This window comes from Etheostoma spectabile, chromosome 7 (genome assembly GCF_008692095.1).
Source record: "Etheostoma spectabile isolate EspeVRDwgs_2016 chromosome 7, UIUC_Espe_1.0, whole genome shotgun sequence".
NCBI lineage: Eukaryota > Metazoa > Chordata > Actinopteri > Perciformes > Percidae > Etheostoma > Etheostoma spectabile.
In genome coordinates this window covers 30,014,242-30,024,502 of record NC_045739.1, presented here as the reverse complement: position 1 = coordinate 30,024,502, position 10,261 = coordinate 30,014,242, and the positions used below count along the sequence as shown (strand labels likewise).

Below are 10,261 nucleotides of genomic sequence, written 5' to 3'. Positions count from 1 at the left end.
TCTAAAACAAGGCTGCCCAATTTGGGGCTTGTGGGCCAAGTTTGGCCCGTGCTCTCTTTCTTTTGGCCCGCCATGGATTTGACATGCTCTTGCTTATTCTCCTCTTATTTTAAAAGTAATGACTACAAAACGTACATTTTGTGACTCACAAGACGTATGTTTTGTCTACGGAGAATGCCAAAAATGACGTTATTCTTCAACATCAACATTCATTTTTGGCCCGTTGCCTTCCATCTAGATAGATTTTTACCCTTCATGTGAAAGAATTTAGGCACCTCTGCTTTAAAATAATGTCACCGGACTTCCTTGTTTCCTCTAGTCATGATTCCTATGTGTACTTGTTTCTTGGAACTTAAACCATAGAATAATGTCGCCCATTGGGCTGTCGTTTTGAAGCCTCGAGTTTGGCGATACAGGTGCTCTTGTTTTTTTTGCAACTTGATGTGACAATTTTTGACGAGAGGGCGGAGCTGGGGAGGATGACACGGCCAAGCTAGTGTTTTATGGTTGCAATTGCGCTGCGCCAAGCTAAACGCTAAAGGTTGGGGCGAGTCATCCAGTGGAGACTTAACAGCTGGTAAATGCAAAAAACCTCAGGCTACTGCCACCATTCATCAAGCATATCGTTAAGTTCCGAACACTAGTGGTAGCTAGATAGCTTGGTTACACTGTAAATTATGCCTGTGAAATCTCCAGGTATTTCCTTTAGATTTCACAGTAACACTACTGTATGCTGTAAAGTTTACATTACAACAAAGTCACAGTAGTAGGTATTACAGCTGAAATCACAGTAGTAAGTATTACAGCTGAAATCGCAGTAGAAGGTATTACAGCTGAAATCACAGTAGTAAGTATTACAGCTAAAATCACAGTAGTAAGTATTACAGCTGAAATCACAGTAGTAAGTATTACAGCTGAAATCACAGTAGAAAGTATTACAGATGAAATCACAGTAGAAAGTATTACAGCTGAAATCACAGTAGAAAGTATTACAGCTGAAATCACAGTAGAAAGTATTACAGTTGAAATCACTGTAGTCAAAGTATTCCTCTAAAAAAAAAAAAAAAACACAATATAGCCACTACTGCACTACTGTATATTTACAGTACTGTAAATAGTAAACTACTGTTTTTTTTTTTTTTAATTTTTTTTAATCTTATGTTGTGTTTAATTGTTTTGTGTTTTATAACGATTACATTAAATACTGTGAATGGAAGTACGGTACCTTTACTGTGAAAAGAATTCACAGGAACTTGCTGGCCAATTGTTTGTGATGGTGGGGTGGAGGGTGCAGGTGCACAAGGGTTTCGTTACTCACAGTCCAAAAACAAAAGGAACAGAAGACAGAGTCCGAGGAAAACAATCCAAAACCCAGGCACAGGGAAAAGCAATGCAAAAAAACAGGATAATCCAAACAAGGGAAGGGTCACGGGGAATGGCAGGAACACCAGGAAAAAACTCATGGAGGAGAGCAGGAACAGTATCAGGATAGCGCGGACCAGGAACACTGAGGAGACAAAAGGACCAGACGAGGAAAAAGAGAAGCACAAACATTAAATACACCAGGTAATTAGATAACAAGAGGCAGGTGACGAGAGGGCAGGGAATCAGGTGGAGGACATCAGGTAATCACAAGAGCGGGAAGACACAGGAAGTAAAACTAGAGACAAAAAACAGACTTCAAAATAAAACAGGAAACAGAACATACAGGCATTGAGGGGAACACAAGACAAAGACCGACAACACAAGGCCGGGGAGAAAATAAACACAAAAAGGGAAAAATAATCCCAACAAAAACCCCAAACCACAACATTGTTGCCACTAAGTTACTGTCAATTTTACGTTAAATTTGTTACAGGGTAGCAAAACACAGAGCAAAATGTCCCGATTAACTTTGATGAAGTAAACACACACAGTGATAAAGTCATAGTTCAAGATGAAAACACGGACAACACCACGTCTATTTTAATGTCCACAGTGCCGGGGTTAACGTTGCTAAGCCTCTGCTATGATTGACAGGTCGGCGTGTTGCCATGCTCCTAAAGCAGCCCCTGCTTTTTTTGTGCATTTTAAAATAAATGTGTGTATGTATGTATGTATGTATGTAGCCTACATCGTAATGTATTGAAGAAGACTTAAAATTAGCAATTGATGCCATTAACTAATTATGAAAATGCTTGGTAATAAATCAAGTGAGAAGTGGGGTAATTTCCCTATAGACTTCTATAGAAACAGACTTCTTTTTGCAGAGTAGCGCCCTTCTGGAAATTAGAAAGAACACAGATTCAAGGCACTTCCGCATTGGCTTCACTTCTCAGATCTGAAAGCTTTGTCCACTACATTTATGACGTTAACATATGTAGTTTTGGTACTGCTAAAAAAACACTGATGCGGTCGTAATTCTCGGGGAAATCTTGTAAGACAGATTGCTTGTAACATAAAATATGAATCAAGGATAAGCCAACACTAGTTTTCAAACATTCTGCAGGAGTATTTCTGAGCAATACATAATGCATTAGCTTCTGTAACCCTCTCAGCGGATAGATCTGCACTGCTCATGTTATCCAGAACACACTTTCTAGGATCTTAGTTTTGAATGCTTGCCAACTGCATGTTTGCGTATGGAATACATGCGTGCAGCGCACCAAATGCAGTTACTTTCTATGTATCTTGTCAGTGTTGCACGTCCAAGGTGCTCCTGCAGTCGGGGAGACTTTGGTCAGAGAAGCATCCCTCTGCGGACCACAGCCTGTTGATGAGCTGATGCTAATCTAGATAGAGGGAAGACTTGGGGGGGATGCACTTTCTTCCCCCACCCCTCCTTCTCTCTCTCTCTCTCGCTCTCTCTGTTGAAGATTGTACTGATTGTGCTGCAATATGTCGCATGAGCACGGTCAGGACTGCAGACCGAGGAGCAATTTCACCCATGCTTATTATATCAACAGTGTATGCCTCTTCAAGCTGTGTGTGGATGTACATGTGTTCATCACAGTAGCGTACCGCGAGCTCTCTTGACACAGAACAAAGCACAGGCTTGCATGTGTTGCTTATAAAAAATAAAAAAAGACTCCTTTTTGATCCCTCATGACGCATATGCCTAATGTCTTTGCATGCAGGGATAAAACAAGGCTTTGGATGTGCTATCTGGACATCTATTCAAAGACAAGCTTTGATATTAATGAGGACACCCTCATGTATATTCATGCCCCCAAACTTATGCATGTTTTCTTTCTTTTTTTATGCATTGCCTGGGTTTTTTTAAGGAGCAAATACACATTTTCTTGCTGTGTTGCTGTCACTACATGTTCAGTCTCAGCAATGCTTTCTGCAACAGAAGTTGGAAGTGGCTTGAGGGCGTCTAAGCACAACAAGATTGAAGTGAGAGGCTATTGAGCTGGTTTGACTGTTTGGCTTGGCTGAGTGAGGGATCTGCCCCTAGACATTTGCACTACAGTATCCCGCTGAATTGCTTGCCTGCTCACACTGCCATAGAAACTGGGCTCCCGAGTGCAGTGGAGGCTCATTCTGTTCAGGAGCAAGCAAGGGAGAGGATCGGGAGGAGAGAGTGAGAGAGAGGGGCAGAAAAAGCAGAGACACAGAGAGAGAGAGAGAGAGAAAGAGAGAGAGAGAGAAGTGAGAGAGTGAGCGGGATCAAGAGAGGAAAAGTGAGAGACACTGTCACTGGTGAGTACAAAGCTGTCACAATAGATTTAATCAGTGGTCCAAACCTCTTTGAGCGTCTTTTTTATCCTTCTTCGTATTGATTTTGACGATTTGTTTCCTGGGCTTGATTCAACTGCTGGTTGCAGATTGTCAATTCTTTGTTGTGTTTTATTGTTTTTATAAACATGGGGGGGGGGGGGGGGGGGGGGTGGAGGGGGCGAGACGCACGGTGCTTCGCTCTCAGACACAGAAAACAGATGCAGGGCAGCTGTGGCTTGTTATTTGTCAATCAGTCATTAATGCTGTAGTCTTTGACTAATATTTACTTTGGAATAATACATGCTGAGATGACACTACTTCTCCTTTTTTTTTGGTTTGGCAGCCTCCCTGTCTATATCATACTCTTCTCTATCATTTATGAAGCACTGGGTTAATATTTGATAAGATTGGATGGCTGCAGCTGCACTTTCCGTCTCTATTTAACACACCTCTGACCATTATACTGCTATCTGAACCCGGGTAAAGAATTGGTGAGATATTGACTTATCCTTTCCACAACAGCTTTTTTATCAATTATTGAACAACTGCTCTAGTGTTTTTGGTTTCAAACTCCGCCCGTATGGCAGTGGTACCGAGACTAACTCAGCTGCAAGACTTAAGTCAGGTCCCTGCTGTGTGCATGTGTTCTGTTTGTGTATCTATCTGCTTCTGTTTGCACCATGCTTTTGTCACTTTTGGGTGTTTTTTTTCTTCCACGCTCTCGCTGGGTTTGATCAACGTGCATCCTGACACTTTGATGAAGCGCCAGAGCCGTTGGAGCTAACAGAGCGGGAGAGATACAACCGGATAGCCTCTGCCTCATCACGTCAGCCTGAAAGCGAGGATATGGTGTTATTCTGATCATTGTCTGCCACGTTGTCACTTAGGATGTTAAACTACTTCAGACGTGTCCAGAAGCAAAGATTCCTCCCCTTGAATTTGTCAACGTGCGACCAAACGTTAATCCTACCAGTGTTTATGTTGATCTCTGCGGTTCACTTGGATCCCCTGCCTCCCCTCACCTGTTCCTACAGTGCGGTTGTATATTTCCCTCCCCCCTCCAGCAGCAGCAGCAGCAGCAACAGTCTTGGGAGAAGGAAGAATTAAACAAATCCAGCCAGCCTTATCAGTTCTCTGCTGGCTCCTGCCATGACTGGACCCTGGTGGCCCTTCCTGGCAGGCTGTGTGTGTGTGTGTGTGTGTGTGTGTGTGTGTGTGTGTGTGTGTGTGTGTGTGTGTGTGTTTGGATGTGTGTATGGTAGCTCTGCTCTGGATGTGTTACAAAGCACATGTGACTCAGTGCACGCATGTATGAGGGTTAGTGTGAGTGTGTGTATGTGTATGTGTATGTTTATGTGTGTGTGTGTGTGTGTGTGTGTGTGTGTGTGTGTGTGTGTGCCTTTGACATGATTGTGTGTGATCAGGCTAGCCGCAGGGGGCGTTTTTGCTTCCCTTTGTGAGTGGATTCAAGGATTCTGGCATTTGTTTCCTTCCCTCTCTCCCGTGACATGTTTTATGACTTCTTGTTAAAATGTCACTCACTAAGGCTGGACTGTAAAATGTCCCTGCACGGGAGCTTAGTGTGTGAACAATAAGTGCACAGCGGTGCGATGAAACTACAAAGCACACAGCTGGGAATGCATGCATGCAGGGAGGGGTTGAGATAATGCTGAGCTCTCTGACGGCTCCCTGAAGGCTCAATTTGTTTCAATGCAATATAAAATTGGGCAGAATTTTGACAGCACCGTGGCCTGGATCAATACCCAGCTCGTCCCTAAAAGGAAACAATATCGCTCTGGTAAACAAGACCGTGTACACAGACAATAAATCCACATGTTCAGCACAAGAAGCTAATGTTAGATGAAGCACCTGGGAGCAGAATCCTGTTTATCTCGGAATATTTAGACAGAGAAAAAGCTCTGCAGGGCGTAGCTGCGCCTCAAAGGCAAATGGCTGTTTCGCAAGTAGAGTTCACATAGATGGTTCCATATTGGTAAAATACCGGATTTATTAAACTTATCAGTATATAAAACGTGCTAACGAGGGATTGACCGTCACTGGTTTTCAAAGGCCGATACTGATTATTAGTAGTTAATGTAACCCAAAACCGATATTTGGAACCAATATGCATTTAAAGAGAACATGAAAATCTACAAGTCAAAGTTAAGTTTTGAAGGTTGCAAACTTTGTATAAATGCTTTAAGCAATTCTTTTAAAAGTAGAAACTTACACTACATAAGAGTGAAATGACACTGTCATGTACGTGTCATGAAACATTATAACAAGTCATAAACGCTTATGACATAATGCTTCTTTGGTAAGTGTCACTCTGGTTTTTGGTTAGAGTCAGGATTAGGGTTAGGGTTAGGTTAGGGACTGTGTCATGACAGTGTCATGTGTTCATAACAGTGTCATGACACTGTCATGTAGATCCCTTCAAGTAAAGTGTTACCGAAACTTTTAACATTATACCCAGTAAAAACGTTCTTCAGGCAGGGAGTGAGTCCTTACCCTAAGTGAAGGCGTTTAGATACCTTGGGGTCTTGTTCGCGAGTGAGGGGACCATGGAGCGTGAGATTGGTCGGAGAATCGGAGCAGCGGGTGAGGTATTACATTCCATTTATCGCACCGTTGTGACAAAAAGGGAGCCGAGCCAGAAGGCAAATCTCTCGATCTACTGGTCAGTTTTTGTTCCTACCTTCACCTACGGTCATGAAGGCTGGGTCATCACCGAAAGAACCAGATCCAGGGTACAACCAGCAGAAATGGGTTTCCTCAGGAGGGGGGCTGGCGTCTCCCTCAGAGGTAGGGTGAGAAGCTCAGTCATCCGAGAGGAGCTCGGAGTAGAGCCGCTGCTCCTTCATGTCGAAAGGAGCCAGTTGAGGTGGTTCGGGCATCTGGTAAGGATGCCTCCTGGGGGCCTCCCTAGGTAGGTGGTCCAGGCACGTCCAGCTGGGAGGAGGCCTTGGGGAAGACCCAGGACTAGGGGGAGAGGTTATATCTCCAACCTGGCCTGGGAACGCCTAGGGATCCCCCAGTTGGAGCTGGTTGATGTGGCTCGGGAAAGGGAAGTTTGGGGTCCCCTACTGGAGCTGCTGCCCCCGCGACCCGATACCGGATAAGCGGTTGAAGATGGATGAATGGATGGACCCAGTAAAAGAGAGTCAGATAGTGTTGTGAGGGGCCCTTTAAGTCAGACTCAGTGGCCATTGAAACCAAAGCAGAAGGACAGACATAGAGCCAGAGCCGAGCGTCGCACTTATTTAATTCATTGACTTTATTGGTTACCAGGCAACTGAAACACTGATACAGATAATCGTCCAGGGCCGATAACAGGTCTAGTGCTAACGCAGCAACACAGTTGGCTGAATGAACGTGAGCCGTAACTTAGACCAAGCTCTTCACCAAAGTGCACCAACGACAGGCAGGAGAATAACTAACGTTGAAGTACGAACTTCCTCAGCCTACCACCGGTGTTACACTGTTTTCTGTAACCCATGGCATTCTGTGACCTGTAGCAGTGCGATAACGAGGTAGCCTTTGGGTAATGCCATATGCATTCCGCATACAGACAAATCTGATTTATGTAGTTCATTTTTCCTGTATAGTGGAATTCATGATATTTCCACTGTGTTTATCTTACTTCTGCAGCTGTAGCACAACCCCCCCCCCCCCTCCTGTGAGGCCTTTTTCCTAGGAAACACTTTGCAGCAAAAACAAAAATGAACAAGGACAGGGTTAATCAATGTCACAGAGCATTGACAAAACACGGTGTTAAAAGAAAAAAATGCTAAAGAGAAAAGCCTAGGACCGTTTCCATTTCATACTCAGGAACCTAAAGAATTTTCATCATGTAAGATAGTGTTTCACACAACGTGTAGGCCTGATACCTCTTAATAATAATAAAGCAGTGACTACAACAGAGAATATTTGGCATTTTTGCTTGAAGAATTACAGAAGCAATGAATTGATTACTGAAATAGCTGCAGCTTATTTTTCTGTTTTTCCTGACTAATTAATTAATGGACTTATCTTTCAGCTCTAAAGATTTCTGTTTGTTTCCCCTTCAAACAAACTACCTAAAAGGATTTGATGAGGGATTCACTTTCTATTAAAAAAAACATAATTTCAGACTTGCTAATAGGGTATTAGCAACATTTTCACATATCTTCTCAACTAACTATTGATGAAAGTGCTCCATAATTACTTATAACTATTACTACTTAAAGTGACCATATTATGAAAAAAATATTTTTTTCAAGGATTTGGGGTGTTATTTTGTATCTCCAAAAGAACTACTTCCTGTCCCTGTTGTGCAGGTATTCCACAAGTGGTCCTCGTCTAGAAGAAGTCTCCCAGCTAATCCTGCCTTGGACTGACCAAAGCTGGAGAAAGAGTTATCTAGCTGATGGGATCTTAGCTAGCTACTGAGCATGTGCAGCTCCCAACAAAGATAGTATAGATGTGAGATTTCTCACTCTGTAGCTAAAAAAGAGACCTAAACACAGTAATGTGCTGTACAGCAAAAATCTGGTGTTATTTGAAAATTTAACCATCTACCTAAACCTGCAAGACAAATAATACATAAAAGTTATATAAAATATTATGAAATCCAAGTCGTGAGTGGCAGTAAACTTAGGTTGCTTTCACACCTGAGCCGTTTGGTCCTTTTGAACTGATCCGTGGTGCGTTTGGTTGGATAGTCCGGTTCATTTGGGGAGGGGGGGCTCATTTAAACTCTGGTGCGGACCAAACAACCAAAGCTTAAAAATGGGGGTCCCTCTGTTCACTTCCAAGTGCTCTAGTGTTTGGTTAATTTTTAGTGAGAACGCAATACCACCCAACTACGGGTCTGTTTTCATGCGAGCCGCAGGGCATTCGGATCGCCGGGCAGGAAGTTAACACCCCCCCAACATCGTATATGGCTCCTCTACAACACCATGGATGACGAGAGATTCATCTTGGAGGTAAAAACCTAATAGACATCATAGGACATCACCAGAAATGAGAAGGCGTGGAGTTTAATTACAGGAGTGCTTAGTGTGAAAGGTAGAGACTAGCTTAATAAACACATAACTGTTATGTAAAGTACTTGTAGAGACAATAAAAACTGTGAGTAAGGCAGGCAAGATGCTTCGTTTCTGAGACCCAGTGTTGTATGGTCGCATGGCGAAGGACGGGACCACACCAACACATACGTGCCAGGTGGAAAATCCGGGTAACACCCTATTTACGGACTCATATGTTAGGGATGATCAAGTACAAAACCTAATATGACCACCGACAATATGACATCATCTCTCTCTCTCTCTCATCCTTCACTCATTGTCTGTCAGCTGTGCACATGGCTCACCTTCTATTAAAATATTAAAAACACTAAAGGAAAACCAGAAAACCCAAGACGTTATTTCTGAGATCAGATGACTCCAACAGACCAGTGGCCGTTTTGACAGCGGAACATTTGTTGACAATGGTTGGTGCGTTTGACAAAGTGCAGCGTGAACGCTGTCCAAACCAATAGAAAAAAACAATGCTGCAACTTCCTCCCTGAATCACACATATAAAGTTTACCAAAGTGTGAGTGTGTAAGTGCTCTTGAACGCCTTCATTTCACTGAGCTTCTGGCATTGCTTCTAACAGTAAGTCTCGTTGCAGCCACAAACCAAAGCTCTCATTACAACCTGGTGTTTTTGTTGAACACTGTGATCTCTTCCCCCCCAAAACACCACCAGTAGATCTAACACCACAACACCCTAAAGGCACTCTTTCACCTTTTGTCCCTATTACCGAAGAGTATCAATTTAGGTTTCTTCAACACAAAAAGTCGATAAGGACATTCAGCGTTGGAGGTTGCATCCCGGAGTGTTCAACAGCAGAGAAAAGTGCTTTAATGGGTGTTTGTTTGGGAGCTGAGCTATAAAAAAGAGAAAATATGGCGGACAAGATGAATCAATAATTAATTCATGGCTTCCCCTTTAAATGTAGAGCACCTCTCTTGTTTCAGATTTAAACAATATAGGCAACACCAACTACGCAGAGAGCTTCTGAGCTGCATTCTGCACGATCGATAATTATTTATCCAGATCTGATGGTTCAAGTTAATGTAGGTATAGAGAGGAGACATGAGTGGATTCAGCTGCTAAAGCCCTGCTGGTTGTTGAGAAGTGCTGGAGTTTCTTTTACAAATCTCCCTCATGATGAATCGCTTTCTGCTTGCCATTTTTCATGCTATCAGCCGAGCTGTAATGCATCATGAGGCGACCGGCTTCTGAACACGTGGGCCCCAAATGCCAGAGTCAACTGAGTGATGCATGCATCATTTCCTTATGCTGACTCGTTGCTTGATGCCATCATTCTGGGCCCCAAGGCCAAAGGTCAGGCCAAACCAAGGTCGTGCCACCACAAAGAAATCTGATGTGGCGGCAGTTTTGTTACTTGTTGTTTGAGGGGCTTACAGAGTGTGTAGAAAACTTAGGATGGATGGGTGAAATTAGACATTAAGACAAATGTTACATGGGTGAGATTAGATATGGAGACAAATATTACAGAGATTATAGTT

General features: G+C 43.1%; 1 protein-coding gene across 1 annotated transcript in view; it reads left to right on the top strand.

The window, feature by feature from the left end:
* Positions 1-3,442: 3,442 nt before the first annotated feature.
* The window catches only part of syt6a (synaptotagmin VIa), a 43,348-nt gene continuing 36,529 nt past the window's right edge, over positions 3,443-10,261 (top strand). Inside the window, exon 1 of the mRNA XM_032521146.1 lies at positions 3,443-3,684. The gene's annotated coding sequence lies outside the window, so the exon portion shown is untranslated. The remainder of the gene's footprint in view (positions 3,685-10,261) is intronic.